The sequence below is a fragment of the Bos indicus x Bos taurus genome, chromosome 1 (assembly GCF_003369695.1).
Source record: "Bos indicus x Bos taurus breed Angus x Brahman F1 hybrid chromosome 1, Bos_hybrid_MaternalHap_v2.0, whole genome shotgun sequence".
Lineage (NCBI taxonomy): Eukaryota > Metazoa > Chordata > Mammalia > Artiodactyla > Bovidae > Bos > Bos indicus x Bos taurus.
This window is the reverse complement of record NC_040076.1, coordinates 111,019,648-111,043,445: the sequence shown is the minus strand read 5'-3', so window position 1 is coordinate 111,043,445 and position 23,798 is coordinate 111,019,648.

The window sequence follows — 23,798 nt, the reverse complement described above, 5'->3', positions numbered from 1 at the left end:
ATAACACTGAGCAGAGTTCCATGTGCCATACAGTAGATCTGTTTAACTATTTTAAACATAGCCATTTGTGCATGTCCATCCCAAACTCCCTTCCCCTCATTCCTCCCACTCCCCTCAACAGTAAGTTCATTATCTAAGTCTGTGAGTCTCTTTCTGTTATGCGAATGAACTTTCTTTCTTTCTTTTTTAAAAAAGTCTTTCCTCTGACAAGAATCCACATCAAGTTTCTAAGAGTGGAGAGTGGCAGTTTCTTGACTGATAGAGCACAACTCAAGTCCTGCTCATTCATGACCTTCTTTCTGCATTTCCAAATTCCTCTTTCTCTTTCTCTACACTTGTCAAAGCCATCACTGTCTGCCCCATGTTTAAACTTCAAACCTTATAGCTGGAAATACTGGACTCTGCTTTCTCCTCTTACCATCTAATCCAGTTAGCCACCGAGTCTAACTCTACCCATGAAATATTTTTCTAAACAATTGTGTTCAGGTCACTCTTCTGAACAAAACAGATTCAGTGCTTCATATTGTTTTTAGAATAAAGATCAAGCTCTTCAACCTCACACTGTAGAATCTTCATGTCTTCATCCCAACTTATCTTTCAGTTCAGTTGCTCAGTCATGTCCAACTCTTTGAGACCCCATGGACTGCAGCACACCAGGCTTCCCTGTCCATCACCGACTCCTGGAACTTATTCAAACTCATGTCCATTGAGCCGGTGATGCCATCCAACCGTATCCTCTTATCCTTGCCATCTTATCCTCTGTCATCCCCTTCTCCTACCTTCAATCTTTCCCAGCATCAGGGTCTTTTCCAAGGAGTCAGTTCTTTGTATCAGGTGGCCAAAATATTGGAGCTTCAGCTTTAGCATCAGTCCTTCCAATGAATATTTGGGACTGATTTCCTTTAGGATTGATTAGTTTGATCACCTTGCAGTCCAAGGGGCTCCCAAGAGTCTTCTCCAACACCACAGTTCAAAAGCATCAATTCTTCGTCACTCAGCTATTTTCATGGTCCAACTCACATCCATACATGACTACTGGAAAAACCATACCTTTGACTAGCTGGACCTTGGTCAGCAAGGTAATGTCTCTGCTTTTTAATATGTGTCTAGGTTGGCCATAGCCTTTCTTTCAAGGAGCAATTGTCTTTTAATTTCATGGCTGCAGTCGCCATCTGCAGAGTTACCTTTCAGTTCAGTTCAGTCACTCAGTCGTGTCCAACTCTTTGTGACCCCATGAATCTCAGCACGCCAGGCCTCCCTGTCCATCACCATCTCCCAGAATTCACTCAAACTCACGTCCATCGAGTTACCTTTGGCCTTGTCTAATTTGCCCATATGTTTATTTTATGCTTCTGGGAAGTAAATTTTATAAAGGTTTCCTGATTATAGCTGGTTATAAATCATACCAATTTCTACCATTATTTTATATTAACTAAAAAATTATATAGTAATATATGGTGATTTTAGAAACCACAGAAAATACAAATGAGCAACATTTATAAAATCTGTAATTCAAACTCAGAGATAATTACTGCCAACATCTTGCTGTATTTTCTTTCAGACTTCTTTCCATACATATTTTATACATATGTAAATGTATAAAACTGAATTTTATATATACTATAATGTAATTGTTTCAATAATCATAGTTCTGAACATAATTCGATGTTTATACTTCCATATCCTGGCTATCAAACATATGGATGTTTAAATATCTGATCTCCTATTTTCATCACTTAGGTTGTTTTCAATTTTTCTCACCATTAAATTTTTTTTTTTCTTACGGACTTTATTATAGCAAACATTCTGTAAAAATTCTTAGTTAATTTCTTAGGGTTAATTCCTACAAGTAAAATTGGTTCTTGAACATCTTTAATGTTTTCTTATCCTTCATTTACTAACCTGTAGTAATTTTTATTTTTCTTCTTTGGATCCAATTCAACTTCTTTCTATTTTTATTAACGTTTGAAGACTAAACTCAGCTATTAATCTAAGAAAAGATCAGACCAGAGGTAAGGACAAGGTAGAAAAGCCGTTCTGGCTCTTATAGTTTGTAAGGCTTAACTCCAACCAGAATTTGCATGAGCTGTTAACATAACAGAATGGCTTATGTTCAGTTGGCCCCCATCTCCTAATCCCTGACTGAATCAGCTCAGTCACTTCCCCCAGTACTGCTGATCCAGCTTCAGCTTCTTTACTGTGGTATAAACTTTGTACATTTAGGTTGCCTGGCTAGCTTCTAGAAGCTTTTTTTTTTCTTTAAGAACACTTGGTCTATCATTTAGGTAATCTACCACTGAATGGTTGTTCATTTTATTCTCTTTTACTTAATTGAAAAAGCATTTATTGAACTCTATTTTGCAGATGGCTCTGTGCTAGGCTCTGGGGCTCAGTGACAAACAGGACAGGAGCTCTCAAGATGCCTAAGGTCTTTAGGGGACGCTGATGTGCAAATACCTAGATTCCTTCACATGTTATGTGCAGCCATAGAGGCACATTCAAGGGAGCAGAGATAGTAACTCTTTAGTGGGGATTCAGGGAAGGCAGCCTAGAAGAGGGGAGAGCTGAGATGTGTCTTTAAAGGTAAACAGAAATTCCTTTTCTGGTTGTGTAGTGAGAAGGGTAGGGAAGAGAGGAGAGAGAGCAGTATTTTTAAACACAAAGAAACCTAAAGCAAAGTGGTGTACTTAGGAAACCATGCTGCTGCTGCTGCTAAGTTGCTTCAGTCGTGTCCGACTCTGTGCGACTCCATAGACAGCAGCCCACCAGGCTCCCCCATCCCTGGGATTCTCCAGGCAAGAATACTGGAGTGGGTTGCCATTTCCTTCTCCAATGCATGAAAGTGAAAAGTGAAAGTGAAGTCGCTCAGTCGTGTCTGACTCCTAGCGATCCCATGGACTGCAGCCCACCAGGCCCCTCCTTCCATGGGATTTTCCAGGCAAGAGTACTGAAGTGGGTTGCCATACGCAGGCTGTATTGTTGGGAAAAATGCTGTGGAGAGATGAAAGAGTGTGTAATGAAGTTTGGAGGAGATCAGTGGCCAGATCATGGAAGGCGTTGTGTTATCATGTGCTTGGGCTTGACTCAGGAGGCACTGGTGATTTGATGAGATTGTTGTTTTAGAAAGATATATCAGATAGCAACATACTGCCAGGACTTCAGATAAGAGGTATTGGAAACAAGAAGACTAGTCAGGAATAACAATAATTACCTACAAAAGAGGGCTTCGCTCATAGCTCAGTTGGTAAAGAATCTGCCTGCAATGCAGAAGACCCGGGTTCAATCCCTGGGTCAAGAAGATTCCCTGAAGAAGGAAATGGCAACTCACTTCAGTATTCTTGCCTGGAGAAGCCCATGGACAGAAGAACCTGGCAGGCTACAGTCCATGGGGTTGCAAGAGCAGGACATGACTTAGCGACTAAACCACCACACCACCACCACCTATGAAAGAAATGAAGTGAGTTGGGGAGAGGAGGGAGATGATAGTAGAAAAATACAGATGCCCAGGGCACTGAACCAGGGCAGGGGCCAGAAGGCTTGAATGGGTACAAGACTGTGACAGGACTTGAAAAACACAGGGCAGAGTGGTTGAATGATTCGGGAGCATGGTGAGGTGGACCAAAATTGAGAGCCAGTGACTCAAAAAGAGTCATCAGCAGGACAAGGTAGAGTAGAGAGCAGAAGCCACATGAGAGAGAACAGATTGGGCCCTGGGAATGCCAGAGAATACCCTAGAGTGTAAAATCAATGAATTTTCTAAGTAGAACAAGCAAAAAGCAGCAATATGGATGCCCATAAATAGACTACAAAATAAAATTTTTCCTCCAACCTGAAAATCTATAAAATACCAGCAAAAGAGAAGTCCTTGCAAAACAAACAATGAATTGATTTCACAATAATTTTGATCTGGATGTGGAAATCTTATTTAGAATAAAATATTCAGATTTCCTGGGCAACTGTAATAGGCACTGAATACTTCCCTTATTTTACTGACTTCTTTGTACACTTGTCCATATCCTTTACTGGATAAAGAGGCAAAAATATGTCATTTATAGATGCTGAAAACCACTCCTGTGAGTGCTAACATTTGCAGTTTCCCTCTACTTTTCCAAGGGTGTTATTCACTTCCTTTGATTTGGGTTCTGTTCTAGTTATGTAATGCTATGTAAACAAACCAGTTCAAAACTTAGTGGCTTAAAACAACAACATTTTGCCTTTGAGTCTATAACCTAGCCAGGTCTTGGCGGGGCAGCTTGTCTCTGATCCATTTGATGTCAACTTTGGCAGAGGCATAAAACTATCTGAAAACTCACCACTGGCACGTCTGGTGGAAGACACGTGAAAACAGATGGGGTCTGGAACATCTGGAGCTCCATGGCCATCTCTCACTATTTTTGGGTGATCTCTCCAGTAAGGTGGCCTAGACGTTCTTTGTATGTTGGTGGAGGACTCCCGAGGTATGGAGAGAGAAAGAGAACATGAGAGCAAAAGCTAGAAGCAAGTCAGTCTTTTCTAACCTCCCTTGGAAGACAGCAGGCATCTCTTTTGCTACATTAAAGTTATTAGAAATGAGTCACAAATGCCAGCCCATATACAGGGAAGGGGAATTATTAGAAGTGTCAAATAATTTGTTTTAAACCAATGCAGTCTAAATGAGGGATAGTTTGGAGGAGGAGAGAGAAGCCCTACCATTGTAGCCATAGTTTGGTTGTGGGCCCTTTATTTTAGAGATTCTCACAGAGACCTTTTTGATTCTTACCAAACCTTACTTGGGTTCCACCTAACCTAACCTTCTCACCTTCTGGGTTCTGGAACTTCTGATGGCCCCAAAGCAACATGGAATAGTGGAAAGAGCAGATATTTAGAGTCATAAAGACCTGACTAGTAATCTCCTGGTCTCAGGTGTGCTCCTGACTTGCTGTGATTGCTGTGTGACTTAGACAATCTTCCCACAGTGACTGGGGATGTTGGCTTAAACTGCAAATAGCATGCTTTTTCCTTAGTTAAAAGCAACTGTAAGATTTACATATAGAGCAATTAGCAAATTTTCCTGAGCTCTTCTTACATGAAAGATGCTATGCTGGGCCCTGTGGAAGCACCAAAGACTGGCCCAGGAGCAGTAGTAGCCAGTTCTAATCAACAGTTGGGACAAGCTGTGCAGACAGAAGCCAACAACATTATTGTCCTTAAACCCTGGCAAGTGAGGCTCCCCATGCCTTCCACTGCTCCTCTCCCTGGCCCCCATAGACTCCACAGCTCCTGTGCTTTGAAATATCTTCCTCACATTTTTCTGAGTGCTTCTCCAGGGCTTAGTTCTAGCCAAGGCCCTTAGTGCCACCTGAGCAGGGGTGCTCAAGCCTGGCTGGATCCAGTGTAGGCCCTGGTCTCCATTTCTCTCTCCTTCAGGGTGCGCTCTGACTCTACAGTCCTGTGTGTAGGGTTGACCAGATGTCCAGGAGCTTCAGGACTCATAACTGCAGGATTGTTTTAGAGTTCTGTGGCAGGGTCCTGGTTCTAGAAAAGCATCCTGGTGAGCAGATGGCTTCTCTTGGCTAGCAGAACATTTCTCTTGAGGTGACTTGTCAGAATGGTGCTGACATGCTGGTTCTGAGGCCTGAGAAAGTGAATTTCTAACAAGTTTCCAGATGATGTTGATGCTTCTGGTCAGAAACCACCGAACTAGCAAGAAACTGTGTATTGTGAGTGAACTGTATTCATTCCTTTTAATCTTTTGAGAACTTTGACTCACGTTCTGTGGTATTGGTAAAATGCCTAGCTCAAGAGAAATGCAGGTCTAAATTTCCTCATCCAAATACTAGATACACTCAATGATACTGACTCAGGTATCACCTAGTAAAATGACCTGACTGACCTGCCTGACAGACCTGCATTATTGGTCACTGCTCAGTCAGAGCAATGGGTTTCCCATCTGTGTGGCTCACATGAATGTAGTACATGACAGGCCACTTGACTTAAGGACCAGAAGGGCAACTCTGTGGCTCTAGGACTGATTCTTACTGTGGCTAAATACTATGGGGGGTTGGTATGAATGTGCCTCCTTTTATATATTTTCTCCAATTTTTGTTAAAAATAGGGGTTCAAAAAATCTAGTCAGTGTTTGCTGGAGGAGGTAGCTCTTCAAAGGAAAATGATAATGGATATTTGAAAGGTGGCATTGCTTTGGGAGTTTGGATTTTAAAGAAGGGAATTCTTTAAACAAAAGAACACAAAAACCTTGAGTTTGTGGTCAGGGTTTCTGAAGTAAAAGAGACCGAAGTCACCCAGAGGTGACCCCAGGCCAAAGGATCCCTTAAGGGATTTAGGACTTTGCAAAGACATCTCTAGTCCTCATGACTGAAAACAGCAGATATCTTTAACAGTTAACATTTACTAAATTAGATGCTATTTCTGTAACATACTATGGAAAAACCTGAATGATCTTTTTGGCTAACCCAATAACAGGGGAGGGACAAGTCCACCAAGATGTGGGTTCTGATGATATGGAGGTCTCCTGGAGCTCATGTACAAGCCTCACACATTGTAGCCACTGAGGAGTGTTGCTGAGTGGGGAGGTCTCTGAGAGGTGTCAACCAGGTGGTGCTGCAGAAAATAGGGGAGAGAGGTGTGTATGTGTGTGTAAAAGTAGAATGAGTAAGGATTCCCACACATTATCTTAGTTGACATTCTATTTACTTAAGGAGGGTTATTAGTCCTTTTTTGAAAGTGGGAAACTTGGGTTCAGGGATTTTCTTGAGATCCTCCAGCTAAAGTATCAGAGAGTCAGGACTTCAGTCATCTACACATACAAGGAATATGTAGAAAGGGGTCTCTAAAATAGGTGATCTGTGTCAAATCATCACTCAGTCATCCACTAACTAGTTAGCTCATATAGAAATTAGGGTTGTTCAAAGGAAACTATAAGCAAGGTGAAAAGGCAGCCTTCAGAATGGGAGAAAATAATAGAAAATGAAACAACTGACAAAGAATTAGTCTCCAAAATATAAAAGCAGCTCAATACCAGAAAAAATGAATGACTCAGTCAAAAAGTGGGCCAAAGAACTAAACAGACATTTCTCCAAAGAAGACATACAGATGGCTAATAAGCACATGAAAAGATGCTCAACATCACTGATTATCAGAGAAATGCAAATCAAAACCACAATGAGGTACCATTTCATGTTGTTCAGAATGGCTGCCATCAAAATGTCTACAAATAGTAAATGCTGGAGAGGGTGTGGAGAAAAGGGATCCCTCTTAAACTGTTGGTAGGACTGCAAACTAGTACAGCCATTATGGAGAACAGTGTGGAGATTCCTTAAAAAAACTGGAAATACAACTGCCATATGACCCAGCAACCCCACTGCTGGGCATATGCACCAAGGAGATGAGAACTGAAAGAGACACATGTACCCCAATGTTCACTGAAGTACTGTTTACAATAGCTAGACATGGAAGCAACCTAGATGTTCATTGGCAGATGAATGGATAAGGAAGCTGTGGTACATATACACAATGGAATATTACTCAGCGATAAAAAAGAACACATTTGAGTTAGATCTAATGAGGTGGATGAAACTGGAGCCTATTATACAGAGTGAAATAAGTCAGAGAAACACCAGTACAGAATATTAACATCAGATCAGATCAGTCACTCAGTCATGTCTGACTCTTTGCGACCCCATGAATCGCAGCACACCAGGCCTCCCTGTCCATCACCAACTCCCAGAGTTCACTGAGACTCACGTCCATCCAGTCAGCGATGCCATCCAGCCATCTCATCCTCTGTTGTCCCCTTTTCCTCCTGCCCCCAATCCCTCCCAGCATCAGAGTCTTTTCCAATGAGTCAATTTTTTCGCATGAGGTGGCCAAAATCCTGGAGTTTCAGCTTTAGCATCATTCCTTCCAAGGAAATCCCAGGGCTGATCTCCTTCAGAATGGACTGGTTGGATCTCCTTGCAGTCCAAGGGACTCTCAAGAGTCTTCTCCAACACCACATTTCAAAAGCATCAATTCTTCGGCGCTCAGCTTTCTTCACAGTCCAACTCTCACATCCATACATGACCACAGGAAAAACCATAGCCTTGACTAGATGAATCTTTGTTGGCAAAGTAATGTCTCTGCTTTTGAATATACTATCTAGGTTGGTCATAACTTTCCTTCCAAAGAGTAAGCGTCTTTTAATTTCATGGCTGCAGTCACCATCTGTAGTGATTTTGGAGCCCCCCAAAAAATAAAGTCTGACACTGTTTCCACTGTTTCCCCATCTATTTCCCATGAAGTGGTGGGACCGGATGCCATGATCTTCATTTTCTGAATGTTGAGCTTTAAGCCAACTTTTTCACTCTCCACTTTCACTTTCATCAAGAGGCTTTTGAGTTCCTCTTCACTTTCTGCCATAAGGGTGGTGTCATCTGCATATCTGAGGTTATTGATATTTCTCCCGGCAATCTTGATTCCAGCTTGTATTTCTTCCAGCCCAGCGTTTCTCATGATGTACTCTGCATAGAAGTTAAATAAGCAGGCTGACAATATACAGCCTTGATGAACTCTTTTTCCTATTTGGAACCAGTCTGTTGTTCCATGTCCAGTTCTAAGTGTTGCTTCCTGACTGCATACAAATTTCTCAAGAGGCAGATCAGGTGGTCTGGTATTCCCATCTCTTTCAGAATTTCCCACACTTTATTGTGATCCACACAGTCAAAGGCTTTGGCATAGTCAATAAAACAGAAATAGATGTTTTTCTGGAACTCTCTTGCTTTTTCCATGATCCAGCGGATGTTGGCAATTTGATCTCTGGTTCCTCTGCCTTATCTAAAACCAGCTTGAACATCAGGAAGTTCACGGTTCACATATTGCTGAAGCCTGGCTTGGAGAATTTTGAGCATTACTTTACTAGCATGTGAGATGAGTGCAATTGTGCGGTAGTTTGAGCATTCTTTGGCATTGCCTTTCTTTGGGATTGGAATGAAAACTCACCTTTTCCAGTCCTGTGGCCACTGCTGAGTTTTCCAAATTTGCTGGCATATTGAGTACAGCACTTTCACAGCATCATCTTTCAGGATGTGGAATAGTTCAACTGGAATTCCATCACCTCCACTAGCTTTGTTCGTAGTGATGCTTTCTAAGGTCCACTTGACTTCACATTCCAGGATGTCATGTCCTGGACATTCTTGGACCCCACGTCCAAGGAGCTGTGGCTGCAGGGGCGCAGGAGGGCCTAGAGGAGCTATCCCACATTGAAGGTCAGGAAGGGTGGCGGTGAGGAGATACCTCTCATCCAAGGTAAGGAGCAATGGCTGCGCTTTGCTGGAGCAGCCGTGAAGAGATACCCTACACCCAAGGTAAGAAAAACCCAAGTAAGACAGTAAGTGTTGCAAGAGGGCATCAGAGGGCAAACACACTGAATATTCACATATATATATGGAATTTAGAAAGATAGTAATGATGACCCTATATGCAAGATAGCAAAAGAGACACAGATGTAAAGAACAGACTTTTGAACTATGTGGCAGAAGGCGAGGGTGGGATGACTTGAAAGAATAGCATTGAAACATGTATATGACCATATGTAAAATAGAGGACCAGTGCAAGTTCAATGCATGAAGCAGGTCACTCCAAGCTGGTGCTCTGGCACAACCCAGAGGGATGGGGTAGGGAGGGAGATGGGAAGGGGGTTCAGGATGCGGGGATATATGTACACCCGTGGCTGATTCATGTCAATGTATGGCAAAAACTACCACAATATTGTAAAGTAATTAGCCTCCAATTAAGATAAACTAATTAATTAAAAACAGAAAAAATAAAATAGGGTTGTTTACATAAACCAGGCTTATCAAGAGGAAGAGGGAGACAAGAAATGTAAAATACCCCAGCCCGGTGTTGGACACAAAGTCAGTGCTAGAAAGAGTGGCTTCCTTTCCTTCCCTTCTCTTCTGTCCTTAGGAGCCTGAGGATGTGGCTTCACACTGATTCACCAGGAGACACATAGCACAGGGTTTCTCTCAAGCAAGTTACTTAACCTTTTCAAGCCTCAACTTCCTCATTTACAAAATGGAAATATTAGTGCTTCCTACTTTATAGAGTTGTTGAGGCATTTAAATGAGAAAATGCTGGGAGACTTCCCTGGTGGTCAAGTGGTGAAGACTGTACTTCCACTGCAGGAGATGCAGGTTCAATCCCTAGTTGAGGAACTAAGATCCTGAATGCTGCACAGTGCTGCCAGAGAGAGAGAGAGAGACTCCGTGTCAAGGACTTAGCATAATGCACAGCATGTGATTAGTAATTAGTAAATGTTAACTGCATATAGGAATGATAGAAATGGCAAGCGTTAAGAATTGAGGGTTGTAGGAGCCTGCGGGTTTGTGCCCAGAGCCTGGCATGTCCTTAAGTGCAGAGTTGCGGCAGGCTCAGGCCCAGGTCCAGGCCCAGGAGGGGCCTACAGGCTCCAGGAGGAAAGTGAGGGCTTTTGAGTCAGCCTATTTTATTTACTGTGCATGTTATGCAGCTCTTGCCAAGGAGATGGCAGAATTTTCTTTCAAATGAAATTGGAATTTTCACAGTTCTCAGAAGAAGGATTTTTTCCCCTCTGTTGCTGAACTGAGCTTCCTAAAGGCTTCTTGCTGGAATGAAGAGAATGAAATGCTTGACTTTTCGATAACAGCCTCTGGTTTAATAATTAGACATTCCAGGAATAACTGCCTTGGCAGTAGTCAACTACATTTTATTTTGACAGTGAAGGAGTCTTCTCTTTTCTCCTTTCCTCCTATCCCATCATAATAACAGAAGAAGCTATTTGGAAGCCTGGTGTTTTTGTAGCACATTTCACTGTTTAAGAGCACAATGCATGCGAAGATTTTTCCCAAAGGTCACAAGTAGAAATATTTCATGGTGGAGAGATAATGGGAGAGACTAGCTTCCTGTATATTCCAGCCAGTGTTATCAACTTGAGAAGTTTTCAAATTTAAGCTATATTATAGCTCCTCCTCAAGTTTGCATTCTATCTTTGCAATAGGGAGCTGGCACTACGGAGTTTAAAAAGACTAGGAAGTTTTGGGGCAGAGAGACTGAGGCATGGATTCCAGCCTTGCCATTGACAAGTTACTTAAAACCTGTAACCCTCAGTGTCTCCATCTATAAAATAGTGGTGATAAACCCAGGTTTCAGAATGGTTTGAATGAAAAAGAAATGTATATAAAACCCACAGTGTGACATGTGGTAAGTACTCAGTACATCTCAGTAAATTTGGGGTTCTTTCCCTCACCTCCTCTACTGCTGTATAATTAGGTAATCATAGTTCAGTCTCTTAGGCCCCTTGGTATCAGTTTACACATCTATAAAGTTAAGGAACATGGCCAGCTGATCACATACTAATATTGTATAGGACCAGAAAAGTCCATGATTCTGTCATTTCTGATGTTGTTATCATCCTCATTCACTGAATCAGCCCCAAGGTGAAAGTGGGATGACCATCGGTGGCTAGATGGCCTGTGTGGCCTTTGTGCAGGATGACCCTTGAGCTGGGCTTGAGGAAATCAGAACAGAGGGGACTTTGGGTGGGTACCAGCCTGAACCCTTCTGGGGGCGAGAAGAATCCAAACTCTGCTTGGTTTTCTGAATGATCAGCCAACCCCAGAGCCAAGCTAGGCATTTCCAACATGTCTAGCCTGTTACATTCCTCAGCACCTTTTTGGTGAAAAGCAGTAAAACCCCAATATAAATCAGCTGAAATCCAGTAAAAACCAGTTAAAGCACAAAGTGGTTTTTATTGTCTCATGAAAGTGGGAAGTCCAAGGGATAGATCCATACATGACTGATGAGGAGTTCAAATAATGCTGTCAGAGCTTTTCCTCTCTGCATCATCAGCTCTTTTTGTCTGTCCCTTTGAAAAATGGCCTTTTAGTTTTCCTCCTCCTTCTGATAGACTTTATCTACCTGAGACCCAAGGTGGACCCTAGTAGACTTAGGTTTATAATCCAAGAGAACAGACCCTCCTTCCTACTGTGTCCACATATTAAATCATGTGGAAGGATTCTGATTGGATTTTGTTCATTGTAGCTTGTAAGTGGCATACCACAGTGCTCAAAATACAAAGACATGGATGACGTGGCCACCTATATGATGTGGGCCTTGTGACTTACAGTCCAATGATATCTATTTTATTAAGATGGAATAGAGGAGTTGTTTACCAACTCCTTTGAGGGGCTATGAGGGACTTCCCTCATAGCTCAATTGGTAAAGAATCCACCTGCAATGTAGGAGACCCTGGTTCAATTCCTGGGTCAGGAAGATCTGCTGGAGAAGGGATAGGTTACCCACTCAAGTATTTGTGGGCTTCCCTTGTGGCTCAGCTGGTAAAGAATCTGCCTGCAATGTGGGAGACCCTGGTTCGATCCCTGGGTTGGGAAGATCACCTGGAGAAGGGAAAGGCTACCCATTCCAGTATTCTGGCCTGGAGAATTCCATGGACTATAGTCCATGAGATTGCAAAGAGTTGGACACTTTCATTGAGTGACTTTCACCTTCACTTTACCAACAAAAAAAGATATGACAGGCAAAAACTAACAATCACAACCCAAAGAGATACCCATGACAGGAGGTCCAGAACTTAAGTGAGCAGAACTAATCCTATGTTGATCTCAGCCCCCTGTCCACTCAACACTGACCCTTTGGAGACCTCTGAGAAACAGCAGTGAATCCCTGGGTCTTGCCTTAAAGAACTTAACCTGTTTTCCCCACCAGCAGCTTCTTTTCAGTGTCTTTTTCATAGATCTTATACTTCACTGGGCTTCTCAGGTGGCCCTGGTGGTAAAGAAACTGCTTGCCAATGCAAGAGACTTGGGTTTGATCCCTGGGTTGGGAAGATCCCCTGAAGGAGGGCATGGCAACCCACTCCAGTATTCTTGCCTAGAGAATCTGATGGACAGAGGAGCCTGGTGGGCTACAGTCCATGGGGTTGCAAAGAGCTGGACACAACTGAGTGGCTGAGCATGCATGCACACTTCATTATCTATCACATGTCTTTCCAGTGGCAATTTCCATGACCTCTCATTGTACTTCCATCTGACCTGCCTGGAAGAAAAAATTAAAAAAACACAACTCTGGGTCAACCAGACCATCCTGTCTCTCCATGCTTACACCTGGACTGTGGACCACTCCAGGGACAATCCCAAGCCTGCGCTGACAGGTGCCACTGAAATTCATGGCCATCAACCTTGGGCAGCCCCATACCCAGGCAGCATCTGTCCATCCTTCATAGTAGTCATTTCAAACAGTGTCCACTGGCTGCTTACTTGCTGCTTCTCTTGTGGACCCATTCTCCACCATGTCTTTCTGTGCCCTGACTGTCTGACCTGCACAGATGACATCATCTGGCTGCTTGCCCTCTAGCCTCCTGTTGAGATTGGTCAAGGAGGCACTGGCAGAAAAACTGGAGGGCATGAGGACAAAGAGGTTGGGTTTTCTATTTCCCTGTTTCGTTTCTACCTCACCATTGGCCCGGCAAGGGCCGAGTCCCTCAGATCATTGTCTCTGTCGGGTAATTACCTGTTTGTGGCTCCAGCACTCACAGGCTCCTTTCCTTCTCCCTGCCAAGTGTTGCTAGTTCTTCTGGATGTCATCCTCCCTTATTCGTTCCCTTAACCCAGCCCAATCTATGTGATTCTCCCCTTTAGTAATTATTTTTACTTGAACTCTTTGGAGTGTGCCATCTGTTACCTGCTGGAAGATGCCCAAGCATATCCTCTCCTCAAACACATGGCCACGCCAGTGACTCCTTCATCCCCAGGAAGGAAGTGATCCCTTCATTCCTACATTGCAGAGAGAACAGACTACCAGAAGGCAACCTCCTCAACTTCCTTTCATTATGCTGAAACCCTCCTGCATCTGCATCCATCCTCCTCCCACCTTTCTCCTGTTGTATTAACAGATGGTCCAGCCCCTGCCTGAGGCCAGTATGTCTACTGGTGCTCTGTATTCCATGACCCATCTACCTGGGGACCTTGTTCTGTTGGTTGTCTATTTTTTCTGGGATCTTTAGCCTGTCCCTCACACTGGATTCTCCCTTCCTTCTGGCAAACCAGATTGCTCAAACCTGTCCCATCTTAAAAACTCCCTCTCAACACCTACTTCTTAGCCACCATCATATTCTCCCTTCCATATCACAGCCATCTTCTGAAGAAGTTTGTCTATAATCTCCACATCCATATCTCCTATTTTATGGAATAACACAGAACTTCTCTAGCCCCAGATGGGCAGCATATCTGTTTAGAGGATCATACCATCCTTTACTGAATCAAGCTTTCTATCTTTAGTAGGGATTTGATTATTCTTTTTATGTTTTAGAAAATTATGTTTAAGAAAGAAAATGGATTATGAGTCTAAAAAGTTTGTCAAACATTGTTTTTATTTTACTGTGTTAGAAAATAACTTTCATACTCTTTTTTCTAAAAAAAAAGGATTTATTATTTTTATTTGTTTTTGACTGTGCTAAGTCTTCATGGCCGCAGGCTTTTCTCTAGTTGTGGTGAGTGGAAAGTGGAGACTACTCTCTATGTGCAGTGCTTGGGCTTCTCATTGCAGTGGCTTCTCTTGTTGCAGAGCACAGGCGCTAGGGTGTGTGGGCTTCAGTGGTTGTGGCTACTGGGCTCTGGAGCACAGGCTTAGTAGTTGTGCCACATGGGCTTAGTTTCTCCCTGGCATGTGGGGTCTTCCCAGACCAGGGGTGAAACCCACATCTCCTCCATTGGCAGGCAAATTCTTAACCAGTGAGCCACCAGGGAAGCCCTTGTTGAACATTGTTAATGCCAGAATTCCACACTTACTCTTCAGTTACAACTCACAAAAGAAAGCCATGGGAAAATGTAAACGTGGCACATCAGAGCTTCATAGAGGATGTGGCAGTCAGCACTTCGTGTCAGAACAAGGGGAGGGCTGTCTCAGGTTCTGTGAAGCAGAAAGCAGCATCTGTGGCCAGTGAGGAGATCAAGGCCAGGAGTGGGCCTAGGGCCCAAGACACAGAGAATCCTGTGGTGCAAAATGGGAGACCACTTGCCTTGGCTTGAGTTCTATATCTCTCCCCTATCTCCAGCCAGCTGGGAAAAATCTGTAAATCCATCTAACTCCTTCTAACCCCCATTTATCAGAAGGAAATTTTGTTTAGAAATTATATTCTTTAATGGGCTTCCCTGGTGGCTCAGATGGTAAAGAATCTGCCTGAAATGCTAGAGACCTGGATTTGATGCCTGGGTTGGGAAGATCCCCTGGAAAAGGCAATGGCTACCCACTCTAGTATTCTTGCTTGGAGAATTCCATGAACTGAGGAACCTGGCAGGCTATAATCCATGGGGTTGCAAAGAGTCGGACACGACTGAGCAACTGACACTTTCATTTTTGTATTCTTTGCCAGGCCTCCAACTCATGTTTAAAGAGCACCTACTCAATAATGAAAGAGCAAGGATTTGGGAATCAGACAGGCTTCGGTGAATTTAGAATATTACTGAATCTTGCTTACTACATCTCAGTTTCTTCTGTACAGCTCAAAAATTATACATTCTCCACATTACTCAGCCCTCCACACACACAATCTCCCAACGTTTGGGAACTATTGCTTTACAAACCTCAATGCACATATGAATCACCTGCATTTCAAAAGACCCTGGTTCGAGCCTGTGTAGGGAAGATCCCCTGGAGGAGTGAAGGGTGACCCACTCCAGTATTCTTGCCCAGGAAATCTCATGGACAGAGGAGCCTGGCAGGCTATACAGTCCATAAGTCCAAATTGTCCTAAACAACTGAGCGATTAACACTTTCACTTTTCACTAGGTGCTAAAACGTAAATAATGTAACAATAAATGACAAGATGTTATCATAATAATATCATAGTTTTTTGAGCACTACACTTTATACTCATTATCTATAATCCTTATAGAAATATTATAATCTGTCCTGCCTCATTGTGCCAATGGGGACGCTGGTACTCAGCGAGGTTAATCAACTTTCCCAGGTCACACAGCTCATCTGCAGCAGAGCTTGGGCCACCAACCTCTGTCTGATGTGAAATCCCATTCAACTATTTCCGCTTCTCCAGATTTAAATGACCTCTCAGGCTCTCTTTTTAATAGACAGCCACTTCCTTAAATACATGTCTTGTTTTCCTTTTGTCAATCATGTTCTCATTCATAATACATGTGTATTTTACTAGTGAAGCTCCCATTAACTTGAGGCAGTGTGATCATTGCGTTGGAAAATATCAGTGAGCGGCTTCTACAAAATATTTTAGTTGAGTTTACTCTTACACAGAATGGTACTCCTGAGGATCAGGAGTGGATGGCAAATGGAGTCATTTTTTCCTACCAGGTAACAGGGCAGTAACAGCCTACAAAGGGTGGAGATGATACATCAGAAATGTGGGCTATTAGTCACTTTTCCAATGTGGAGCTGAAGAAATATTTGAGCTCATACTGAAACACATGCTAAGAGTCCAGGTGTGTAATTTTTACTGTGAGTGAATTAGGGTCAGCCCCTAGGATGGGAACCAAAGCAACAGACCTAAACAGGAACTTGACCAAAATCATCAACATTTTCAGAACTCCAACAAGTGAGGAGTAGATTTAGATATTGGACCCCATAATAGCTTTTATGAACTGGAAGTGCTTTCTAAGTCTATTAATAAGTGGTCTTTCAAGTTTTAAAAATAGAAATTTGAGTAAATTATGCAATAAAGGGCAATGGTGAGAATAGGATTATTATTGGTCTGAGATCCCAAATGTTTTCTGTAAAATCACAAAATACCATCGATCGTGGTTGCTGCCTAGGAATAGGGCCTACCTCAGGTTGGAGACCATGAATTTAAGTAGCACTTACCATCAGATCTTATCTACCTTAAAAAATAAGAAAATAATTACCTCCTCTTTTGCACACTCTCTATTTTTCCTTTTTAAAACCATTATTCTCCTTTAAAGGGGAGGAGATGGAGAAAGTGTAGATGATTTTTAATTCTCTAGATTCTGTAAAAGACTATAAATGCTCATAGAGGAGAGTATTTTCTTTCCTCTTTTTCTGTTAAGCATTAAAAAAAAAATTAAGTAGTTGATTTACAATGTGTTTAGTTTCTGGAATATAGCAAAGTGATTCTGTTTTATCTGTGTGTGTATACATATATATTCTTTTTCATCTTCTATTACTTTACTAGAAGATATTGAATCTAGTTCCCCATGCTATATAGTAGGACCTTATTGTTTATCTATTTTATACACAGTAGTTTGTATCTGCTGATCTCAAACTCCTAATTTATGCCTCCCTACCCCTTTCCTCTTTGGTAATCATAAGTTTGTTTTCTAAGTCTGTGAGTCTGTTTTATAAATAAATTCATTTGCATCATATTTTAGATTCCATGTATGAGTGATGTCATATGGTAATTTATCTTTTTTTTCTGACTTAGCTCACTCAGTATGATAACCTCTAGGTCTGTCCATGTTGCTGCAAATGGCATTGTTTTGTTCTTTTTTATGCTGAGTAGTAGTCCACTGGATATATGTATTGCATCTTTGTCCAGTCTGCTGATGGACATTTAGGTTGTTTCCATGTCTCGGCTATTGTAAATTGTGCTGCTGTGAACACTGGGATGCATGTATCTTTTTGAATTATGGTTTCCTCCAGATATATGTCCAGGAGTGGCATTACTGGATCATATGGTAGCTCTATTTGTAGTTTTTTAGGGAATCTCCATGCTGTCTTCCATAGTGACTGCACAAGTTTACATTCCTATCAATAGTGTAAGAGGGTTCCCTTTTCTCCACAGTAAGGGTGTTTTCTTTCCTGATATTTCCTTGGTGATTGCAGAGATTGCATAGCTTTTAGCACACATTGCACTAAAGGTTTTAATATGTTTTGTTTGTTTGCCGAACACTTAAACATTTTCAGGGAGGTTTGCTGCATGCTTTAAAAGTAGCAATGTTCTAAAATCTATCAAGAGAAACTGCATTTTCCTTCAACAATGACATTCCAAAGAAATGTGTAGCCTGTTAAAGCAGCACAAATGCTGTAGGAATACAAAGTGACTCACTACACAGTGTTAAGTATTTAAAAGGTAATAAAAATGGTTAGCTAATTAACAGAAGAAACTAACCTTGCAACAGACAGGTAAAGAAAAAAAAAAAAATCCAAGGCTTTAGTGGAGCAAAGAGCCCATGTGCTGTTTATTAATATCATAAAGTGAGAGTGACAGGAACTGACCTCTTAAGAAATATTCAGTGCATAGAGTGTTTTCTCCTAGATAGAATCCAGATTATCGGTGCTGGAAAGGACTGTTCTCCATATCTCTGGGTGCCAGTCCTTAAACTGGCAATTTGTGAAGAAGTATGGGCTAATTCAGAAAAAAATCCCAACCCTATCCTTGTCATTAAAAGACACTTTTTCCATAAAATTTTATTTTTTATGTTAAACAATAACCTATCAAAATTTAGAAAATCTAGTTTTAACCAATTATATCCAATAATGTTGCAATAACTCAATCTCTAAGACATTTTATAATAGAGTCTTGTGGACATAGAAAATAAAAATTTATCATTTTATGCCCATAATTTTGTTGCAGAGAGTTATTTGATAGGGACATCTGTAAAATATTTTCCAGCATACAGGTATTTTACATCAGGCTAAAATTCTGGCTGAGGAAAAGACTGGAAAAACAAGTTCAGAGAGAAAAAGGGAGAATGTAAAATTTCCAACTGCTAAAGAGCATGCTCATGAATTTTTAAAATGGATGATGATAGATATCAAATAGCTGTGGGATATAAGTTCCATTGGGTGCATTTAAGATAGTGATGTTAACAATGTTATTTTAAAAACAACAATACTTATAATATGCTGGATGTGGCATCTTTTGTGACTATTTAAATTTAAGATGATAAAGGTTGCATATTTAAAATATTTAAGTTGATGCTTAGTTTTTCAAAAATTTAAAAGGGAACCATACTCAGAAGTTTGAAACTTAGTGCTGCAATAGTATCTAACCTGGAGAATAAATATTAATGCTTATTAAATGCTAATATATGCTAAACCCTCTTCTAAGTAGTTTATATTTTGTTAAAAGTTTATAATAAGGATATAAACCTTTAATGAGGTTTACTATTTCTGCTGGATAATTAATCTAAAATTTATTAGTGGCAATAAAGCAATGATTTTATTTAGCTCACAGTGAGGGCTTGTGTGTACTATTCTCACTTGTGCTATGCTGTGCTAAGTCGCTTCTCCTGCTGCTCCTGCTAAGTCGCTTCAGTCATGTCCGACTCTGTGCGACCCCACAAAGGGCAGCCCACCAGGCTCCCCTGTCCCTGGGATTCTCCAGGCAAGAACACTGGAGTGGGTTGCCATTTCCTTCTCCAATGCATGAAAGTGAAAAGTGAAAGGGAAGTTGCTCAGTCATGTCCGACTCTTAGCAACCCCACGGACTACAGCCTACCAGGCTCCTGGGTCCATGGGATTTTCCAGGCAAGAGTACTGGAGTGGGGTGCCATTGCCTTCTCCGAATCCTAGACTACCTGGATACTAATACTAAACCGCTTTCACCTGAATATGGGACAGTGCACATGGTGTGATTTGCTGTTCTCTCATTCTTGGCTTTGATTGACTGACAGCCAAGATCCTCAGAGACACAAACAAGCATTCCAGGAGAGCTAACTCTTTAAAAAGAGCCTCCTTCTTCCTCTACTGCCAGTCTCAGAGGCTATAAGACCTAAATATACCTCCATGATTTATAATTTATGGTCTTCAATAGACAGAGAAATTCACTAACTTTCCTGAGTTTTTTACATGTAACTAACACTGAGGCAGTTGATACATGAGACCCTGAGGCTGACTAGGTCTGGATGCTTGGGACTTGTGTATGTGTTCTGTGCTTAGTCACTCAGCCACGTTCAACTCTTTGTGATCCAATGGACTTTAGCCTGCCAGGCTCTTCTGTCCATGGGGATTCTCTAGACAAGAACACTGGAGTAGGTTGCCATGCTCTCCTCCAGGGATCTTCCCAACCCAGGGATCCAACCCAGGTCTCCTGCATTGCAGACAGATTCTTTACCATCTGAGCCACCAGGGAAACCCAAGAATATTGGAGCAGGTAGCTTATCCCTTCTCCAGGGGATCTTCCTGACTCAGGAACCAACCCAGGGTTTCCTGCATTGCAGGCGGATTCTTTTTCAGCTGAGCTACCAAGGAAGCTTGGGGCTTGGGTATCATCAAAGAATTTTGTGGTAGGCACCTAAGTGGACTTCCAATAGCTCAGTTGGTAAAGAATCCACCTGCAATTGCATGCGACCCGTTTTGATTCCTGGGTCAGGAAGATCCCCTGGAGAAGGGATAGGCTACCCTCTCCAGTATTCTTGGGCTTTTCTGGTGGCTCAGCTGGTAAAGAATCCACCCACAATGTGGGAGACCTGGGTTCAATCCCTGGGTTGGGAAGGTCCCCTGGAGAAGGGAATGGCTACCCATTCCAGTATTCTGGCCTGGAGAATTCCATGGACTGTATAGTCTGTGGTGTCGCAAAGAGTCAGATACAACTGAACGACTTTCACTTCACTTCAGACACCTAACTGGGCTCTGATATCATTGTCCCCTGAGCTATGACAGAGGTCAGATTTGTTGGCTGGCATGTGGGTCAATCTCATGCATCTTAAGCACAAGGGCCATTAACTGAATTTACTTTTCATCTTCAGAGTTAGTTTTCATGTGTAATGGGCGCATTCACTGCCACATCCACACCGATGCACACATAGGCTCTCACCACCTCCTATCTACTATTTTTTTTTTTATTCCAACTTCATCTCAGTCTCCTCAATTGTAAGGTGACTCTTATGCTTCTACCCATCACAAGTACTGAGAGGATTAATGACTGGATCCGTTATGATAGGCTGCAGAAATGAAAGAATATTTGACATATGTTAAGTGGCTCATTGATATTCAAAAACTTCCTTTTCCCTAAAGATTATAAGATATATTGAAAATATTATTTTAAGGCTAATTATTACAAAAGGGATAATCCTGCCCTTGCCTTGATATTGTTAAACCTATTTGAGGAAATTCACATTAAAACTTTAAAAACTCTAAAGGGACTCTAATTAAGAATGCCTAATAAGCCTCCATTAGCCTCATATTTTTATAACTCTCATATGATGATCAAATATAATTTACAAAACTCTAATGATCTAAGGTTCAAAGTTATCACTGTTAAGCGAAGAAGAACTCCAAACTTTGCATAAGAAACAGCACCATAAAGCTTCAGTATTACAAAGTCACTGGGGGTTGTTTTGAAAATTTCCATGTTCCAGGATCTCACAGATAGTGGCCGCCTTAGCTCTTCCTCAGGAAAGTTAGAGATACTTTTTCATCCCTTGCTGCAGACTCGGCTCAATTACAGCTTTGCGGCAAGATAAGGTTAAGGGGATGGGGGAGGACAGGAGAGAAGAGGGAGGCAGAAACAGAAAAATCAATTCAAATTACTTTGATGACAGTGACTTCAAGTTTTCTCTGAAAGACAGACTCAGACTTCCAGGATGCTGGCAGCCCGGACCGGGGCAGCAGGGGGTCAGATCTCAGAAGAGAATCCCAAGTTAAGGAAACTATCTGGGTTTTCTGTAGGGAGCAAAGACAAATCTCCCAAGAAAGCTGCAGAAAATGGGAAAGATAGCAGCCTCAGCCCCTTGGGGCAAACTCAACTCAGGGCACGGCAACTGGCTCTGGTGCGAGAAGTGGAGATGAACTGGTACCTAAAACTCTGGGAGCTGTCCACCGAGCACACCACTGCCTACACCACCGGCATGCCTCACAGGTAAGATTCCCCACTCCCTGCACCGGCTGTATGAGACCCTGTTTGAAAGTGCTCTCCAGAGTGAATGCTTGGATTTCTTTTCCCATGCTGCTGGAGATGTAACAGCTCTAACTGTCTTGTACAGATGATTGACATTTTGAAATGTGTAACTGTAAAGAGCAGGAACTTGGTGAAAATGGCAAATAATGCTCCCTGGATTGTTATTCAGAAAACATCCCTTGTAAGGAGGCAGTAAGCACTCAAAAGCTGAAAGGGAGAAGGAGTATGGCATTAAGATTGGTCTTAAATGACATTCAGAGGAGTTCAAAATTTGCGTTAAAATGCCTCCTTCCAAAACAATAACAAAAACTTTGCAATCTTTCTCCACTTCCCTCACTTCAAAAACTTGGGGATGAGGGGAAGAAAGGAAGGAAATACGTTTTGCCTGTTTGAAAAGTGTATAGTTGAATAGTGTGAACTTGTTGAATGAGAGCTCAGCATGCAATGGGAGTACAGACTAGAACACACGGACCACCAGCCTGGGGGCCTGGGCCCCCTGTCTAAGACAGACATCATCAGGAGAAAAAGGTACTTTTTAGAAAAGGAGGTCAGTGTAAGACAGATCCCTGTAGATTTTCTCTCTGTCCTTTTCTCAGCCTCAGCTTCAAATAATGCAGGGGAGGAATAATCTCACAAATCCCAATGTTATAAGGCAAAATGTGTGGAGTAAAGTGTCTGGAATCCTGAAATTTAAGAATGCTTATTCACTAAAACTGCTACAAAAAAAATCTCTTAGGAATTATAGATAATTTTGCAAGGAAAATGATCCTGAAAATAAAGACCAAGATAACTTTTTATTAAGTGGCAATAAAAATTCACTAGAAATGAAAAACAGTTTCAATGAAATTGTCAAAGCAGGGAAAACTTTTTGCAGACTGTGGTAGCATAGAAATTCCGGAATGTATTATGTGTATCAAAGCATCCCAGTGTGCTCTGAGCTGCCCCATTTTTATATTTCTAATTCTAAAAGGACATTATTAGAAAATATTTAGTGATTGAATTAATTGATGCATATAGATTAAAAATTTGTTGGACTACAAAATGCCTGAACTTCCATTTTTCAAACCTTTCCAAGGCAAGAATAAAAGTTACTTCCAAATCTAAGCCACAATTTAAAAAATCAGCATTTAAAAATTAGAACAAGATAAAGTGTGTTTTATGAAACACATTTACTATTTATGACTGAAGTGATTTGTCTGAAGCTCCTGTAAGCTTGTGTACTTACATTTTGGATATACTAATATCCCAATAGAGATAATAAATAGAGAAAGGACCAAGAAGAATGATCTCAGTCAAAGGAAGCAGGACAGAGTTTGTCGGTGTTGGCAGTGTATCTCATATCTATAAATCTTAAATTTTCAAGCCATTATTAAAGAACTTCTAGAAAAAGACTTAGATGGCAAATGAAAAGCTCGATAATGTTTTCCTTCCTTAACATATTTTTTTACTTACTGTAGACCGGAAACTTTCCTTAAAGGAGTCTAACACTGTGCTGTGCTGTGCTTAGTTGCCCAGTCGTGTCTGACTCTTTTGTGACCCCATGGACTGTAGTCTGCTAGGCTCCTCCGTCCATAGGGGTTCTCTAGGCAAGAATACTGAAGTGGGTTGCCAATCCCTTCTCCAGGGGATCTTCCCAACCAGGGATCAAACCCAGATCTCCTGCATTGCAGGTGGATTCTTTACCTTCCGAGCCATTCTTAACATATTGTTTTACTTACTCTAGACCAGAAACTTTCCTTAAAGGAGTCTAACACAGGACTATGCGATTCCTACAGTATTATCTGATATTGGAATAATGTTTATCAGGTCAGAGGGGAATATAAATTAAGGTAATCGGTTTGACCTGGAGAAGGAAATGGCAACCCACTCCAGTATTCTTGCCTGGAGAAGTCCATGGACAGAGGAGCCTGGTGGGTTATATTCCATGGGGTCGAAAAAGAGT